Genomic DNA, 18132 nt, shown 5'->3' with positions numbered 1-18132 from the left:
AGCCATCACTGTCTTTCCAATTGGGAAAGTCTACATGAATTGCACAGTAAGCACGCGTTGGAAGGGGAACTTTATGGCTTGCTGGCTGTCAGGCACAAAGCCTTGTAAAACACTGCTTTAAAGCAGTTAATACAACAGCCCCATGGACAACAGCCCAACATGCGGTGTAGTCATTTCATTCTGTCCACCTCAGTGCATTTTGGCATTGACACACCTGGAGATGTCAATGTATCCGAACACAGCCAACCTCCCCCAGTGGCACTGCACAGCCTCAGACAGTCCCCAACCCAAAATGAGCTGGAGACTCTAAACACCCAACTACAACAAGCACAACTTTAGAGACAGATGCAGTGACTTAGAGAAATGGGTTTACATTGAGAGAACACCGACACACCTTCTGCTACAGCCAACTACACTTTCACAACCACTCCGCCATCCCAACGCACAATTCCAATGGGCTGCCCGCCACTCCTGCTTATTATTATTATCCCAAGCAGCGAGGAACACGCTCTGCTCCACGAGGCTGGTGCCAGCTCCCAGCACACCCAGAATAGCCCACAAATAGCCCGTGCCACATGAGGAGCGCTGCCACTTCACACCTCGCCACGCGTTGCGGCCGTGCTCGGCATCTCCCCGTAGCCCTGAGCCAGCGGTGAAGGAGGGAAGTGGAGTGAGCCCAATGTGCACCCCAATGAGCGGGGGTGGGAGCAAGGGGGTGGGCACGGCGGTGGGACAGGGCCCATGCCTACACACATATGCGTGTACACACACGGGTACGTAAGTACTGCGTGTATATATAGGCATATATATATATATATACACGTATGTATGCGTATAGACAGACGATACGTACACCCAGAGGACCACTTGCGCTCCCCCCGTTACGCAACGCGTGGTTCCCCTCGCAGCGCTCCCGCACCGCAGCCCCGCGCAACAGCTGCTCGAGGCCGAGGAGGGGTGGAGAAGGAGGAGGAGGAGGGGGAGAGGAGGAAGGCTCCCGCCCGCCGCCGCCCCACTCACCTCGCCGCGCCTCCGCTCAACTTTGGGGGTCGCCGCTGTCGCTGAGCTGCGGCCGGTGGGGATCGGGGAAAGGAGCGCTGCTGCTGCTGCTGCCGCCTGTTGTTATTGTTATTGTGTTTGGAAATTGTTGTTAACCGCTCTCTCTCTCTCTCTCTCTTGCGGTCACCGACCTACAACGCGGCCCACCCCGTTAAATACCGGGGGGGTGGGGGGAGGTTAATTTAAAAAAAAAAAAAAAAAAAAAAAAAAAAGCCGCGACCCGAAGGCTCATCACATGGCGCTCGCTTTGAAGCAGCTGCTCCCTGAGCCGGAGCCGTGAGGGGGAAAAAATAAAAGGGGGGAAGGGAGGAGGAGGAAAGGAGGGGGCTGGCGGGGGCCGGAGGAGGAGAGAAAGCCGCAGCGGAGAGAAGAGGAGGAGGAGGAGGAGAAGGGAAGGGGGGAGCGGCGCTGCCGGAGCGGCACCGGGGCCGGCGGCGGGGGCAGCCCGGGGCCGCTCGGCCCGGCCCGGCACGGCGCGGGCGGAAACGGCGGCGGAGGAGGAGGAGGAGGCGGCGCTGGTGCTGCTGCTGCTCCGCGGCCGCTGCTGCCCCGCTCTGCCGCTGCCCGCGCCCCGCCGCCAAGCGCGCCCCGGCCCGGCGCCGCCCCCGCCCCTCAATCGCTACATTGTTGACATTCGCCAGGCTGACATCATCCTCCCCGCCCCGCTCCATTCACAACAACGCTACGCCAACAGCGCAGCGCGCCCTCCTTCGCCCGCCTCGCTCTCTACGCACGGAAACATGCGTACGGCCGCTCCGCGAATAGCGGCGACGAGGACGCCCCGCCTCCCCCTTGCTGCCCAGGAGGGGGGCGGCGCATGCGCTCGGCTGGCTCGCTCCCCCCGGGCTGTGTGTGTATGTGTGTGTATATGTGTATATGCGATGTTACAGCCGGACTCCGACGGCCGCGAGGGGCTGTGGGAGCCGTAGTCCACCACGAGGGGCCGTGGGGGCGGCCGCCATGGCCGTGGGGGTCCGCTGTTAGAGCTTCGTGCCCGGCTCCCGGAGCCGCCGGGCACCGGGGATGGAGTCGCGGGGTTCGGGCCGGCTGAGCGGTTTGGAGGGAGGGCGAGGAACCCACCCGGCCGGCCCCGGCTGTCTCGGAGCCCCGCTGTTGATCCTGGTGATATTTTACGCGCTCCGCCCCTTGAGAAACCTCATCCTCCAGCTCTTGCCAACCGCAAGCGTCCAACAGTCATGAGTCAGCCCTGCCAAACATCAGAGGAATAGATAAGTGCTCCCGAGATTAAAAACAAAAACAAACGCCCGTGAGGCCGTCCCGACGCGGGGTGCTGCCTGCTGCTGAGTCTCGGCAGCGAGGCCGTAGTGGCAGCAAACATCGATAAAGAACGATGCTGACCCGCAGCTAAACGCGAGCACGTTTGGTAATTAACGTGTGCCTGTTTACTGTTTCGTAGCCGTTGATACATGTATCCATCCCGGTTTTCCCCCTTTACTACGCTGTGCTTTCTATGTTCTTCTCGGGGTAAGGAGCAGTTCTTGTGTTGAACTGAACTTCGGATCTCACCGCTGCATTTTTCCAAGTCAACTTCATTACAGAAAACTGTGCAAAGACGGCACGTCGACACAAAATCAGCTCTTTGCATGTGATGTCAGACATGCCCTCACTTTTCAAAAGCAACACTCTCCCCTGGCTTGCATTTTGAATGGTTGTCTGCTCGTGTAAAGCAAGAAGCATTCTGGTTTAGCAGCATGTTACCCCTGTGTTTTGTAGCTGCGTGTGGCAGCAGATTGATGTCCTGCTGGAGAATCTGACTGATAAACTTCAGTTTCCCTCTGCAAGCGATGCCGGTGCAAAGCCTTGCTCACAAGTGCACGTAGGTTCGGGTTCTGCAGACATATGTAGTGTTTAACACATGGCAAGTCCCACGGTGTAGTGTCATGTGCTTAAACACTAGCAAGGCTGGGTCTCTGTGTCGCCTTGTTTTTCCTAGAGACACAAAAATAGTTTTGTACTGGCATGAGAGATAAAAATACTATATTCAGAAAGGCTCAGATAAAAATAAGCCATGCAGCATTTGTAATGCTTTAGTTAGCACTCTGCACACCCATTATGTCACTGCATTCAAAGTGCGCATCCTCTGTTGTTTACAAACTACGCTGCACAAGATGCAGCTCCAGGTAAGTCAAAGCTGGTCAAGCAGAAAACTCAGCAATGAAAAAACCTGCATAAAGCTCTGCCCAGGGTGCACTATTCTGAAAAGCACAATAATTACTATTTGTCTTACTGACCAACATTTTTAAATGCCCGTTACTGTTTGACGTGAAGTCAGCTTAAAGTGATTTGACTGTAGCCTGTTTGCTCTCCTACTAGTAAACTGGGTGAAAATCTGACAGTTGATTTTCAAAGACAGGAGGAACGTTGCACTAACAGAACGAAATCTACCATTAGAAAATGCTGTTTTTATGACAGGCACCTTATATTTTAATGCACTGGCTTCCTAATACAGCCCCTAAGAGCTACTATTGCGGTAGCACTTCCAGCCTGATCCTGTTTTGATTGCAATCAACTATTTTCACGCCTCAGTTTTTGTAAATGTAGCTATTCCTGAATCTTTTTCTTTCTTTCTTTCTTTCCTTTGGAGCCAGACATACCTCAGACAAGTGAGTTTTATGAAGAGGTGTTGCATACGGTCTCTCGAAATGATCAACAGTTCGTCAAGCAAACAGTGACAAAACAAAGTGAGAGTAAATGTAGAGAGAGGCAGAGTAGAATTTAACCCACGAATGCTTTAGGAATAATTCACCCAGAATGCCACAACAACATTCTCCAAAGAAGGCTGCCTCAATAGGTCTTACAACCAGCTTCATCTCAACTTTATAGGTGTAGTTCCTTACTACATATCATCTTTACCAATGTCTTAATTAGGCGGTTTCCCCACAGCATGCTGACTTCATCCCTTCACAGAGAACTGCCTGGCTCAGCTTGGGGCACTTGACCTACTTTCCAGTATTTGCTTTATGGATAACACAAATCTTTCCAGAATGTTTGAAATATGGATATCTATTTCAGTCACATTTCCTATGTATATTGAAAAGATTTTTAACGAATACAATATTGTAAAACACGTCCCAACATCCCTGTCTGAGATCTCATTTGCATATCAATCTTGTAAGTTGAATAGTCTTAATAGTGCCACTTGTTGGAGAGCACTATGTATTGCAAGCTATTTCAAGCACGTATTTATGAAACAAATTGCTTTTTCCTGATAATGAGTAATTCCTAATTTAAGGTGCTGCAGGAGGAGATGAAAATACTGCACAGGACAGTTTCTGTTGCAGTCTCAGCTCCAACCAGAGTGACCTGAAGACTCTCTGAGCAGACAACATGTTGTTAGTGGATTCAAAATCTTATGCAACTCCATCTTTATAGTGGTAATGAAATAGCAAAAAAGGAAAATAAGACAGGTTAATCTAATCGAGAAAATGGTCGTTTCCTTCCACTGTACGTTTTACCCTGCAGCACTAGGGTGAAAAGATGGGCTTTCCTGGATAAGCCCTGGTCCTACTCACAGTTCTGAGTCATTATTGATAATTATGCACATACATATTCTCCTGGGTTATGCAGGTAGAATTCATGAAATTGCATCATTCTCTTTGCAGTGATTAAGAAATACAGAGTTGATTACTGATTATGCTACAGGCACCGCGTATCTTTTTGCAACCAGATTCTAACACACCCCAGGTATATTGCGTTTCCAGGAGCACTGGCAGTGTGAACAGCACTGAGTCAGTGACTGTGACAGCTAAGAAGGAGACACTGTCGTGGTGCACGATATCAAAGATTCACAATGTAATATCTCCACAGCATGGCTTGACGTAACATGAAAAGCTTCACAAAGGAACATTTGCCATGCACAGAGCATCTGATCTCCGGTGTGATATTTTAAGGAGACAGTGAGATATCGTGTTTGAAATATATTGAAGTATTAACAAAGCGTTGTTGCCCAGGCTAAAATTATTGTGTCAGAAGGCAAGGCAGAAAAAAAGGCAGGTGCTGACCTTTAAAAAACAGTGTGGAGAACGTCACATGAAGGGGTTCTTAAGGAGCTGGTGCCTTCAAGAAACTGAGGGTCAAGAATCATTCTGCTTTACATGGAGTGCCCAAAGCCCTTTGTGTTGTTAGTAAGACAATTGTTAAGACCCAGTAAAAGCAGTGAACAGTTCAGATTACTTGCTTCCTAGGGTTGCTAGACTTTGATTTGACATAGAGCAATTAGAGAAGAGTGACTGCAACACCTATCTTTGTTAGACAAATTGGATGAACGGCCTAAAAATTATTTTCAGTGATTATACAGGAGATTAGAATTTGTCAGCCCCAGAGTGACACAGTTCTGACAGCCTTCTGCTGTCTTGGAGCTAAATGATCCAAGTACGGCCCGCAGTGAGTCCTGGAGTCAGCTGGTGAGGTTAAGGTGGAGTCAGCTGGTGAGCTTAAATCTTAACCATTTCCATTGTGTCTTTGAATCATTGCTTTCTTTTGAGATTTTCATTAGAACTATGACTGCTTTCATTTTTATTTATTCATTTATTTATTTTTACTTAGTGTGTAAACTGTGATTTACGATTCGGAGGTAATGTTTCAGAATTTATATTTAGAATTGTATTTTTAAATACAGTATAAAACTGCACTGTACATTAGCTTCTGGAGGTCAAATCATAGAATCATAGAATCACCAAGGTTGGAAAAAGACCTAAAAGATCATCCAGTCCAACCATTCACCTATTACCAATAGCTCACACTAAACAACGTCCCTCAACACAACATCCAGTCATTCCTTAAACACCTCCAGGGTCAGTGACTCCACCACCTCCCTGGGCAGTCCATTCCAGTGCCTCACCACCCTTTCTGAGAAGTAATATTTCCTAATGTCCAGCCTGAATCTCTCCTGATGTAGCTTGAAGCCATTCCCTCTTGTCCTATCACTAATGACACGAGAGAAGAGGCCGACCCCCAGCTCACTACAACCTCCCTTCAGGAAGTTATAGAGTCTCCCCTGAGCCTCCTCTTTTCCAGGCTGAACATTCCCAGCTCCTTCAGCCTCTCCTCATATGGCCTGTGCTCCAGACCCCTCACCAGCTTTGTTGCCCACCTTTGAACACATGAAATCTTTCAAATCCCCCAATTCTGCAAGTTTAGATGATCCCTGAACCTCCTTCCAAGAACAGGGACATCCATAATGACATACTTAAATCACAGTTGTTTAAACCTAAGAATCGTTGCAGGCAAAACTGTTCCAGAAGTTATCTGAGAGCAAATGTGGGCAAATCCCAACCTTGTTTTAGCTAAACTTACCCTAAATGTTTGTTTGTTTGTTTGTTTATCCAAGAACATCTCCTCTTTCTAATCTGGAAAATGATGTGAAGATACCTGCAGCAGACCTTAAGAACACAGACCTTGGCATGCTGCAAATGAAAGAATGCACAGGAGAACTGGGAAAATGCTCTCTGTTGAGCATCACTCAGAGAAAGAAATCCTCTAGGCCTGGAAAACAAAGAGAGCATGCAGAGATTGATCTAGGTGTGATGGGGTGGCGTTTGTGCTCCAGACACTAAATACCAGGCAGAAAACTTATTTTGGTTTCAGACCTCATTCAAAAGCACAGAGATATTTCTGAGCAATCTCAGTCCCAGTGCTGATATATGAGGGCACACCAGTATTCTGTGAGGATTTAATTCAAAGTTATGATTTTGGGAAGGAATGGAAAATGGGAAATAAAAAAAAACCCAAAAAACATTAAACCTATTCCCTGCTGAGAGATTACTATTTTTAAGGAGCCTTTTACTCTGTGCAGTCTTTAACATCAATGAGAGTTTATGCACACGCACCAGTGGCTGACTAGACCTGAATTCATTAATTAGAGTAAAAGCCTTGAGGTAATTATTACTCACAAACAAAAATACTGGATTGGCAATGACTCTGAATCGTTAACACATGTAATTCTGCTTTCACTGGGTAACTGTAACAGGCTTCGTGTAAGTAAATTCCTCTTGGGCTGGGCTGCACAACCACATTGCAGGACATGCTGCTGTTGTTGTTGAGGACACTGCAGCGCTTTCAGAGAGAGCCAGGGAAAGTGACACATGTACTCATGCAGGGACATAAAATATAAGGTTCTCAGTATCACAGAATGGCTTGGGTTCAAAGGGACAATAAAGATCACCTGGTTGCAAACCCCTGTTGGGGCACAGGCACCTTCCACCAGGTCAGGTTGTCCAGAGTTCAAAGCCTGGTTTGACAGTCCTATGTGGTTTTATAATTAAAGGTACTTCATGCATGAAACATGGATGGAACACAAGAAGTCTTTTGCAGGTTGAAAATGTTTTCTGTCTGAAATCTGCTGGAGAAGGACAAGCAGCACGCATAGACCGAGCAGTCAGCAGATACAGCAGCCATAGGGACACAGCAGCCTGCATTGCTTCTGGTGGTCTTTTACCAGGTGCCGAAGTATTTGAGATTCATTACTGTTGTTTTCACTACATTAGTGAACACAGTTTGATTTGTTTACTTATCACACAAATTGCTTTTGCCTTTTTCCAAAAAGGCTGTAGGAATTTCTTGCAGTTTGAGCATAGGAATGGAACAGAACATTTATTTCTGGAAGGATGGAGATAACTTTTATATTAAGAAATATTTACCATCTGTATTCACGTATTTTCTGATTAATAGGTAGCATTGCTGAAGTGTTTGCATTTAAGGGAGAGGTCAAGTCTCTGCTATTGTTCTGTTTTGGAGGTGAATGCAGAGCGCGTTGGCTTGCAGTGTGCCTGTGGTTTTTTTGTAGCTGCAGAAAATAATTGTGACCCCTGATTAAGAGAGTGATTTAAAACTGCTCTTTGCTGTGTTAACTTGAAGTTGTGAACTCCAAAGGTCTGCTGTGAATAGCCTATGAATAGAAAAGGGGCTCTGCTGGAACTCTCCATTATGTTTGAAGTATGTAGAAACTGGAGATTGAAAAGACCCGCCAGTTCACTGAATTCATTGCACAGGCAAGACAGAAACTCTTTGCACAGTGATACCCTTCCTATATTTCTCAAAGAGAGAAAGAAAAAGAAAACATGTTGAGATGTTTCTGGAGAAAATGCTTTAACACATTGCAATCCATTAGGATGTCTGTATTTTGACCCAGCCTGCCATCGAGGCAATTTTTGCATCAAATTTTCAGTGTCAGCTGCAGAATGACTAAAATATTAAAGGCTTATGGAGAACAAAGATGATTTATTATATATTTCTTGCTCTTACACTGAAAGGAAATATTATTTAGTCCACAGCTATTGATATTCTCATGTTCTTTGAAGAACTGTTAGCTTAGTATAAATTTAAAAGTTGGGAAAATATACCAGAGGTTGGTTATATATATTTATTACTTTTAAATAAGAATCCCTCCCAAAATAAACAACTGTCAACCTGCATTGCTTGAAATTCATATAATGGTTTCAGCAAAAGCTTGAAAGCAATCAGTAAGGGAGCATAAGCTTGGTGACATTTGGTGATTAGTGAAAAGAAAAAAAGGAAGGGCTGCATATAATGACAAGTTCCATGAGAAGTTTCAATCATCTGATAATTGAACCTAATTTAATTTAACTAGATGTATAGGACAAGAAACCTTTCTTTTTTAGTGGACTTCCATGGGAGTTGATAGAGTTCCTCAAAGGAACAGACTCACTTTCTACAATTTATGTATGGCACAGCCTACTTTTGTCTTTAGCTTATGAAATTTGGTCTAGTTTGTTGTTGCTGCTTTCTTTGTTAAAAGGTAAAATGCACACTGGGCAAATGTGCTACAGCAATTTGCATAAAAAGTGATGACAAAGAACAATTAATTCCTCATTATTATGCAGCAAATGCTACTTTGCTCCTAAGTGACTGTGGAGTACAGTTTTTCCTCTGTGTGTAAATTTGTTTCAGCATTATTCTAAAAATAGGACTTAAGGGCCCTCTGCACTCTTTATAAATCAGGGTCTCCGACACTCCATTCAGCTCTCCGTGGAGAGATTTTTTTTCTCACGCGCTCTTAACACTACAAGTATCGCCCAAAACGTTCATCACAATAATAAGCATCAGAATTTTGTTAGATAAAGCAAGATAGAGGAATTTAATATTTTGTCAAATTAGATCTCTATCCTTTTTATCTCGAGATCAGCATTCAAAGTACACTCGGATCACACACAAATAGAAACATATTCCTACCACACACAGCTAGTCTGTGCAGAACAAAGAGTTGAGATATCGTTTTCTGTGAAGGCTTGATTCCGAGTACAGATTTCATTACTGGCTCACCATAGGATAATGAAATTCCTCCAGGGCAAAGATGAGGTACATCAAAGAGGCAGCGTGGAGAGGCAGACTTTGTTAGTGCACGCTCTGTCACCTGCATTACTGGTCCTTGCCTGCCTTTAATTTGTAAGGAAATGCTAGTAATTCAAAACCTTTTATTGGACCGACTTATATTTATGTATATACATTCACATATATATGTTCCCAAACGTGCAAACAGAAACATGTATTTTTCAAAGTACAAAATCATCTGGAAGTTATGTGATTTCTCTGCGGCTGGAGTGGAATATTGGAAAATAATTAGTTTCTTCATAGCAAAAATGACCTATGCTGACGCTGAAAGCATCTTTACATTTAGTAAATAAATGCTGTCTGCACCATGTAGATAAGTAACACTTCATGCAACTTTTTATTTCTGTAACAGTTCAGAGTGACTTCGGTGCTTATGGAAATGAGAAGCAAATATTCAGCAAGACCAGGAGCTGCGGAGAACATGAATCACTAAAGCTTTCCCACAAGGCTTTGCCAATATGGAACAAAAGGGTTGCCCTACAGAAACGCATCATGGCTCTATCTAGTCCAGCATCCCGCCCCTGGCCGCATCCAGTAACCGGTGCTTCAGAGCAAATCAAAACCACAGCAAGCACCTAGCTAATTATGAGATGCTATGCGTAGAGGAAAAAAGGTTGATCCTGACTCACAAGAGAGCAGTTTATGCCCTGAAGCGTGAGGTTTGATTTCCCTTGTATCCGTTTGCTTAACTCATACAGTTGCAAATACAATTTATGCTTAAAAGAGTTTCTAATCCTCTGTTGGATCCTAATCAACAATCTGCCTCCATAACCTGAGTTACCAGGAAGTTCTTCAGGCTGAGTGTACGCTGAATGGAAGCCCTTTGCTTTACTGGTTTAGGGAAAGTTTTCCAGCTTTGGCCAAACACCCACGACCCTGAGGATCAGCCGTAATTGCCCTGATGTAAAATATCCAGACTACTACTCCCTTCCCTTTGAGACCTCTGTATGTGAACAAGTTAATTCTGCACTCCTACCTGCCAGTCTGTGGGTTTCCTTCACCCACATGGGGAAGTGGCTCCCGCTTTCTGTCCTTCTAGAAGTTTGGGCAGGTCTCCCCTGAGAGTAGGAGCAGCTTGCCTGGAGTGGAGCTGTCTGCTGTGAGAGAGGGGAAGGATAGGCAGAGGAGTGAGGCAGAGGAGAAGCTGATGGAAGGTAGCGGAAAGCCCCCCTTTCTGCTCCTCCAGCAGTTCCTCAGTGGCTCCTCTTGAGCTGCTCTTTGAAGACATTTCTGGGAAGGGATTATTCTGCTCTACTCTGCACTGATGCAGCCTCACCTGGAGCCATTTGTGCAATTTGAGGCACCACAATATGAGAAGGACATAAAACTATCAGAGAGCACCCAAAGGAGGTCTACACAGATAGTGAGGCGTCTAGAGCTGCATCTGAGGTCCCTGTGTTTGTTCAGCTCAGAGCAGAGGAGGCTGAGGGGAGGGCTCATGGCAGCCTACAGCTTCTCAGAAGGCGAGTGGAGTGGCAGTGCTGATCTGTCTGGTGTCTCTGGTGACAGTAACAGGACCTAAGGGAATGGCATGAAGCTGCATTGCAGGAGGGTCAAGTTGGGTGTTAGGGAAAGGTTTTACATCAGAGAGAGGTTTTACATGGAGCAGGCTGCCCAAGGCAAAGGGAATGGCACAAAGCTGTCGGAGTTCAAGCAGTGTTTGGACAGCACACTCAGGTGTAGGGTTTGAGTTCTGAGTGGTGATCTATTGAGCGAAGAGTTGGATTTGGTAATCCCTGTGGGCCTCTACCAAGTCCAGAACTTCTGTGGTTCTTTAATTCTATTATTCTATTAAAATCAGATAATAAAATAAAATAAAATAAAATAAAATAAAATAAAATAAAATAAAATAAAATAAAATAAAATAAAATAAAATGCTTAAATGCTCCCTATGGACCATAAATGCTTAAGCCTAAAGATGTAACCCTGGACTCCTAAATAACAAGGTGCCTAAACAAAGAGGTGCCCAAATTCTGTAGGACTGAGAGGTTTTACCTCAAGGCTTCTCCTTTGTGATTTGATGCTGATTTTTATATGCATGCACAGACCAACCTCAGTTTTGGTGGTCAGTGCCTAAGGCTGTGCTTCCAAGGCAGATCAAAACAGCCCTCATTGGACTTGCTGCAATCCCTTCCTCATCTCTGTGTTTTTCCATCTCTCTTCCGTATTATGCTTCCTCCTTGGGTAGGCACTGGTGTTTGTTTGACCTTGCAGTAAGCTGGTTCGGGAGGTAAACTGGCTGCACATTTCTTTGTGGGATTAGTTTCTGCCAGCTTCACATCCTGAACCAGCTGACTGGCAGATCAGAAGAGACTAGAGCTGGTGCTAAGGAAGGAGTAGGAATAAAACACTGGGGATGGGGCAGAGCAGTCAGGACCTGCAGGGACCCACAGCCTCAAGAGTCCAGCAAGAAACCACTCCTCAGCTTGGTACTTCACAGCCTCAGTGTGAAAGTAATCTACTTTGGGCACAAATAGAATGGAGATCACTAGATCTACTTCTAGATGACCAACGTTTCCCGCTGACACTTGTGGCATGAGCAGAGTGAAGCCTGTACTGTTGGGACCACTGTCACCATTGCATGGCACTAAAATGCCAGCAAAGCCAAAGGGAGCAATGGGTGCCATGCCCTGCAGCTATGATCCCCTTCCTCTTCCTCTGGTAATATTCTGAAATCTTTGCCCTAAGGTCAGCCTGTGGTCATTTCCAAGGTTCCTGGGTAACAGCGGTTTCCTCTCTGAGTCTGTTGTGTGACACATGTACCCCATGTAGCATCAGTAGCATGATCTGTGGAGGGGACCCTACATTTGAGCAACCAGTCCAGCATAGGCAACTGGGTTGTCAAGAGGAGCTGTGCTTCAGTACCAACCACTTTCAAAGCAGCTCAAACCCCATCTAAAATCACTCTTACGAGTAATTCAATACAGAGGGTTTATGATCAGACTGTAATTCAGAATATTCATTCTCCAGAAACCCACAACACCTCAGAAAGCTTGTGTTTCATTTTTACTAGTCAGTTACTTGTCATTTCAGACAAAGGTCGGAAATGGAATGTGGTGTGTCCATCTAATGATCTGGTGTGAACAGTTTGCTTAAGTGTCGTCCACTGGGAGAGTGAGAGAGATGTCTTCAGTAAGTTATACTGAACTTCCCTGAAACATCTATGCCATTTCATATGAAGAAACACTGATTTCTCCTATACACAAGTAGGACTTCATTTTACATGCCTGGACTGTATGTATGTGATCTACTAAAATCACTTGCTGTCTTCCATAATCTATGCTGCTGTTCAACCTTAGCAACGTGCATAAAACTTCATCAGTGCATTGTCACTCCTCTCTAAATCACTGTGAAAGATCACCTGAAGAACAGCCCTAGATCTGAGCGTGCTGTGTGTCACCCGCTCTGTTCTAGAGAGACAAGATCTGAGGCAGAATGACACAGCAGCAGAGAAATCACAGTCAGCAAGGTGTGAAATTCTATGCATGGTAGTAAGACTTAAAGATAGGTAATGGGAAGGCAGGTGGCATAGCTGTTCAACCTGCTGGGATTATCCTGGGATCAGCGTGGTCAAGGAGAACCCAGCTTCCCTGAAAACAAACGTTCCCCTTTTTTTGTTCAAACAGCCTTTTCACAAAACTTCACTATGAGGAAATACGTATAATGGCAATGAGAAGGTTCAGTGGTTAGCCTTTAATTCACCAGGAGTTTAACATTCACTATTATCATGTAGTCCTGCACTGAAGCTGCTTGTTTCCTATTGCTTAATCCATTCATAACACAGGATACTAATGCACAATTTGTAACATCATTCTTTGTTCTGCTAAGAGGAGCCTCCTTAATTTGCTGAGGCTTTGCAGGTTTGAGGGGAGAGAACTGCAGTGCAACTGTAGAACTGTGCTGGCTTGATTATGCTCGCCAAGATTAACTTCGTCCTTGATTGCAAACATTGTGCAGACTCAGCCCTGGGGTCCACATTACCTGTGTTCACATCTGACTGCTGTTTTGGAACAGGGAAGTTCTCTAGCCTTGGGAAACACCCTTGTTTTCTTATAGTAGAGTTGCATGCTCCTGCCAGCAGCTATGTTCTGAAGTTCAGTTCCTCCTGAATGCTCCTGGTTTCCTTTTAACTTCATGAACTTGGTTTTCTCAACTTGATCCAGTACCTCATCTTCAGAAATATTTATCTTTGTAATATCACACTCATAATTTCCATAAACCTCCAAATCCCCCACTACAGCAAAAACAAATGCAAATAATAAATTCAGCTTCTTGAAAATGTCTTAATCCTTGTTAATTGCCTCCTTAATTCCTTAGTGACCTGGAGGGCCAACAGAGACCCACATATTTATGTTTAGTCTATTCAAATAATTATGGATTGTTTATCTTGATATCTCTGGCTATTCGTTCTCTCTCCTCCCTCTGAATTACTATCTATCTATTTACAGTTTACTTGTGTTTTGTGCTGAGCTGGTTTGGGCAGAATTTCTAACATGTCTGTGTGAAAGCCCCTCTGGTGTTGTCCTGGAGGCGACGTCTCTGAAGTTCACAGCAACACACTCTTCTTTAGTTCAGAAATTCCTGCTTTGAAAGAGCCTTTAAGTCTCTGGAATTTCATACATTTTCCCCTTGTCTTGGTCCGGTGTAATAATACACCTTCATATTCAGGAAGGCATATAATTTTTTTATATAGCATTATTATTAATGAAGAGATTAGCCAGGAGAACAACTTATGGCTGTCGGATAGTATGTCCAGTTTTAACTATTGCAGATGATTTCTTCTGTGATCTGTGTCAAGATCATCTATTAAAAATGTTTTTGTTTTAAGAAGGGGAGTGGGGAATTCTGAGGATGATATGTGCTGGGAGGTGAGGAAGGAGCAAGAGCCTGCAGGAATATTGAGCCGGCTGACCAAGGACTGGAGCTGAAGCAGACACCTGCCTTCCTCAGCTGCCTGCTTCAGTGGCTCATAGCATACCATTATACAATTTGTGATTCGTACAAATGAGAATCAAGACGAGCCCACAAACTCGATTTATATGTGTGTTGTGAAATAGAATTTAGCCAAACCCATAAAGGTTCAATATGGCTCACTAACTCAGGCTCTAATTCCAAGCGATTTTCAAAATGAAACTTGCCACTGAGAATGTCATGAGAGAAAAACCTTTGGATGAGGCTATCTTTGCCTTCTTACTATTGCTTTGGTACAAAATGGATTAATTAAAAAGAAGAGAAAAGTAATCTCTTCCTTTCTCTCATCATAAGAACCACATGTGCTGCGTAAAATAGAGAAAAAAAAAGTGCAGCAAGTACTGGGCTATATTATGTACTTCATGAGAAAATATTAGCCACCTCATTTCAAAGCAAACTATGCCTACAGTAGTTTAAAGGGAAGTAGGAGGAAATAATAATAATTATATCTGAGTTGGCTTAGAGCTAAATTCTGTAAATGAATATGGGCGTGACTGGGCAAAACATCTTGAAATTAACCTGAAGGAAAAATGAACCTATCAAAATCAGGTTTAATTGCAGAAAGCGTTCTTTGTGTTATTGTATATACATGTGAGGATATTTGATACTTTATTTTCCTAGCTGAGTATGCAAATTAATATACTCCTTATTAGTCTTTATAGGAATAAATTCATATAAAAAAAGAATGACAATTAAATTTCAGTGTTTCAGTATTCAAGAACCAAAATGGCCAATGTAAACAGTAGCAAAAGGAAAAAAAGAAAATAAATTAATGAAGTTTGTTTGTGGGTTTTGCTCTAAAGTAGGTAGGAGAATAACTAAGTACCAAGGGAGGGAATGAGGAATAAATTCAAATTTATCTTTATAGTTAATTATATCTTCCAGGCAGAAGAGATTATATTATTGATAAATACCCATAACATGGGTCATAAGAAGTAATAAGTAGGAAAGTTACTAGAGGGAGCTTATCACTGTAAAACTTTGATAAGCAGGGCATTATAAACATGTCTAAGAAAGACTGAAAGGTAAGAAGGATATGGTCCTGTGTAGTGGAAGAGAATTCTGCTGCAGCCATCTCTTCTCTGTTTGCCTGAATTACCCTCTGCAATGACTGCAGAAACTGGGTTGTCCAAGTCAAAGTGACTCCCTTTCTATCTTTGTCTCCAAGAAAATATTTCTAGGGAGGTAATGTGTTGTGAGACATCCCTGAGACTTTGCATCAGGGATTCCCCTGACTAGATCATCATGTTGGATGGAAACCTTGTGGGTTTATCTCTCCATCCTATTCCCAGCACTGACAACTCAACTCTGCAGAAAGCAAACTCTTGCAAAGGCACTGAATAAAACTAACCTAATGATGGTCTCTAGAGAAACCTTCCTCTCACTGAGCAGGTGGGAAACTCCTGCACTGAGTTTCAAGACTATCTGCCTTCTGTGGGCTGCAGCTGCTAAGGTGGCACAACCTGCTAAGTAAGACATATTGATCTGTTCCTTGTTCCCCCTCAAGGATGATGTACTAGAGCAGGCAGATTGAAGCCTGGGAAGTGTGGCTCATCCATCTGACTGGTGGGTAGCTTTGAGCTAGTCAGTTTCCCCTGGGAAGCAGTTACAGCAGCAGAGGGTTATTGCACTACTTGGTGTTAGCAATCGCTAACTGAGAGCTGAGGAACTATATCTGCACTTCAGCTTCTCATAGACAAAGTCCAGTATCTCAGTGCACATCCACCATAAACAAAATTTAAGTTCAGATGCAAGTTTTTGCACCGTATTTGTGGAGAAGCATCTAAGTAAATTTTCTCTGTAATGGAAATTGCCTCTTTTCTAACTAATTTGAAATATACTGCAGGATAACCTCATTTACAAGGATATTATTACTTGCTAGTATTATCCAAGCCCTCACAGTGTGAAAAAATACACTCTTGAAACACTTTAAACCTGGAAGTCAAACCAAAATAATCTTTTCGCTTACCAACAATAAACAAACTAGTGAAAACCAGAAAAGCAAGAGAATGCTTCAAGATCTCATGATACACAGAAGTAGTTCTTTCAGCATCCAGAAACTTAGGAGTTAAAAATTCTTTCTTAGCTGACAACGGCTCAGCTAAACAGATCAAAAAGAGAAGGAAAACCAAAACAACAAGCTCAGAAGTTGCCTTTGCCTTGTACTGGGAGTCAGAAAGTGTCAAAAGATGTGTCATATCTTAAAAGGCTAAATGAAAAGTTATAGTTCCTCAGTACATGAAGAAAGAAAAGCTTTATTGGAATAGTTTCTTTGTCACATCCTATAAAAATGTTATGAGGACAGCATGCCGAAGAGAGAAAAGCAGAGGTAACTGGAAATTCATGTAAAGGCAAGTATCTCTGTTTTATAGTGTAATGAAGAAGAGCAATTACTTCCAATACTAGAGTTTCTAATTATATGATTTTTTTGTTGTTGTTGTTTTGGTTTCTAGCCTTTTCTTCTAAAATACTAAAGCACTTTCTGAAAACAGTCTGTGAGGAATATTACCAGAGTAGTCGGATGACATGGTTGTCTTTCCTAAGTCAGAATAACAACTGGGAAAATTCGTGTTCTCCAGAAATGGGAAAATTCATATTCTCTGGAAATGCATTCTCCAAAGTCAAACACTGGGTTTTCTCTGATAGGTTTTGACAGAGCATCCAAGAGAGGTGACATGTTAGCTAGGCCACTCCATCTGAGTACTGCATGAGCCTCCTCCAGTGCTGTGGTTGTGACTGCAGAGCTGCAAGGATACTCATTCTTGCTGTGGCTGCTACTGTTGGTCCTGGACCAGTTTTCTGTCATGCCATAGACTGAAAAAAGCTGGAGAAAATGTGTTTGCTCTGGGATTTGCTGGCATTTGGAGGCCCTTGACAATCTTTCTGCCAGCTGCAGAAAGCTGAAGTCTACAAAGTTCCAGCAGATTTCTTTCTTTCCCATTCCCTGTGATGATTCCTGATGGATGTCAGGTCTGGATGAAATTGGTCAACAGAGAAGGCACATTCTATAAATCCTGGAGGTTTTCATACTGTACTCCTTGCCCTAATGGAATTACGAGTACTTTTTCAAGAGCAGACACTGATGTATTCTCTGCTGATCAAAGAATCATAGAATCACCAAGGTTGGAAAAGACCTAAAAGATCATCCAGTCCAACTGTTCACCTATTACCAATAGCTCCCACCAAACCATGTCCCTCAACACAATATCCAATCACTCCTTAAACATTCCCAAGTAATGTTTCCTAATGTCCAGCCTGAATTTCCCCTGCCGCAGCTTGAAATCATTTCCTCTGGTCCTATCACTAATGACACAAGAGAAGAGGCCAACCCCCTGCTCACTACAACCTCCCTTCAGGAAGTTATAGAGTCTCCCCTGAGCCTCCTCTTTTCCAGGCTGAACATTCCCAGCTCCTTCAGACTCTCCTCATATGGCCTGTGCTCCAGACCCCTCACCAGCTTTGATGGCCTCCTTTGAACACGTTCCAGAGCCTCAATGTCTTTCTTGCAGTGAGGGGCTGATATAGTTAAAAGCATAGGCTAGAACACTGACAAACAAACTTACCTTCAGTTGATTTAAAATGCAGTGAAATTCCTGACCTGTGACGATGCTGTGGGGCTGAAAATGTCTAAGCTTAATTGCACAGGGAGAACTTCTGTCTTTGATTAGATAAGATCAAATTTCTTGGCGAAATTCTTCATGGCTTTTTGCATTGTGTACTCACAGATAAAAG

At 43.8% G+C, this 18132-nt stretch overlaps 1 protein-coding gene across 6 annotated transcripts in view; it reads right to left on the bottom strand.

Moving 5' to 3' along the window:
* Window positions 1-1271, bottom strand: part of BACH2 (BACH transcriptional regulator 2) — a 178022-nt gene extending 176751 nt beyond the window's left edge. For 5 of the 6 annotated variants that reach the window (XM_015858931.3, XM_015858930.3, XM_015858928.3 and 2 more), the window contains exon 1: window positions 1021-1271. The gene's annotated coding sequence lies outside the window, so the exon portion shown is untranslated. The remainder of the gene's footprint in view (window positions 1-1020) is intronic. The other variant, XM_085541913.1, reaches the window with a different exon arrangement.
* Between the last annotated feature and the right edge of the window lie 16861 nt (window positions 1272-18132).

The sequence above is a fragment of the Coturnix japonica genome, chromosome 3, assembly GCF_054131305.1.
Source record: "Coturnix japonica strain WE chromosome 3, WE-NBRP24, whole genome shotgun sequence".
Taxonomy (NCBI): Eukaryota; Metazoa; Chordata; class Aves; order Galliformes; family Phasianidae; genus Coturnix; species Coturnix japonica.
Note: the sequence above shows the minus strand (reverse complement) of the source record. Positions and strands in the feature narration are given on the sequence as shown.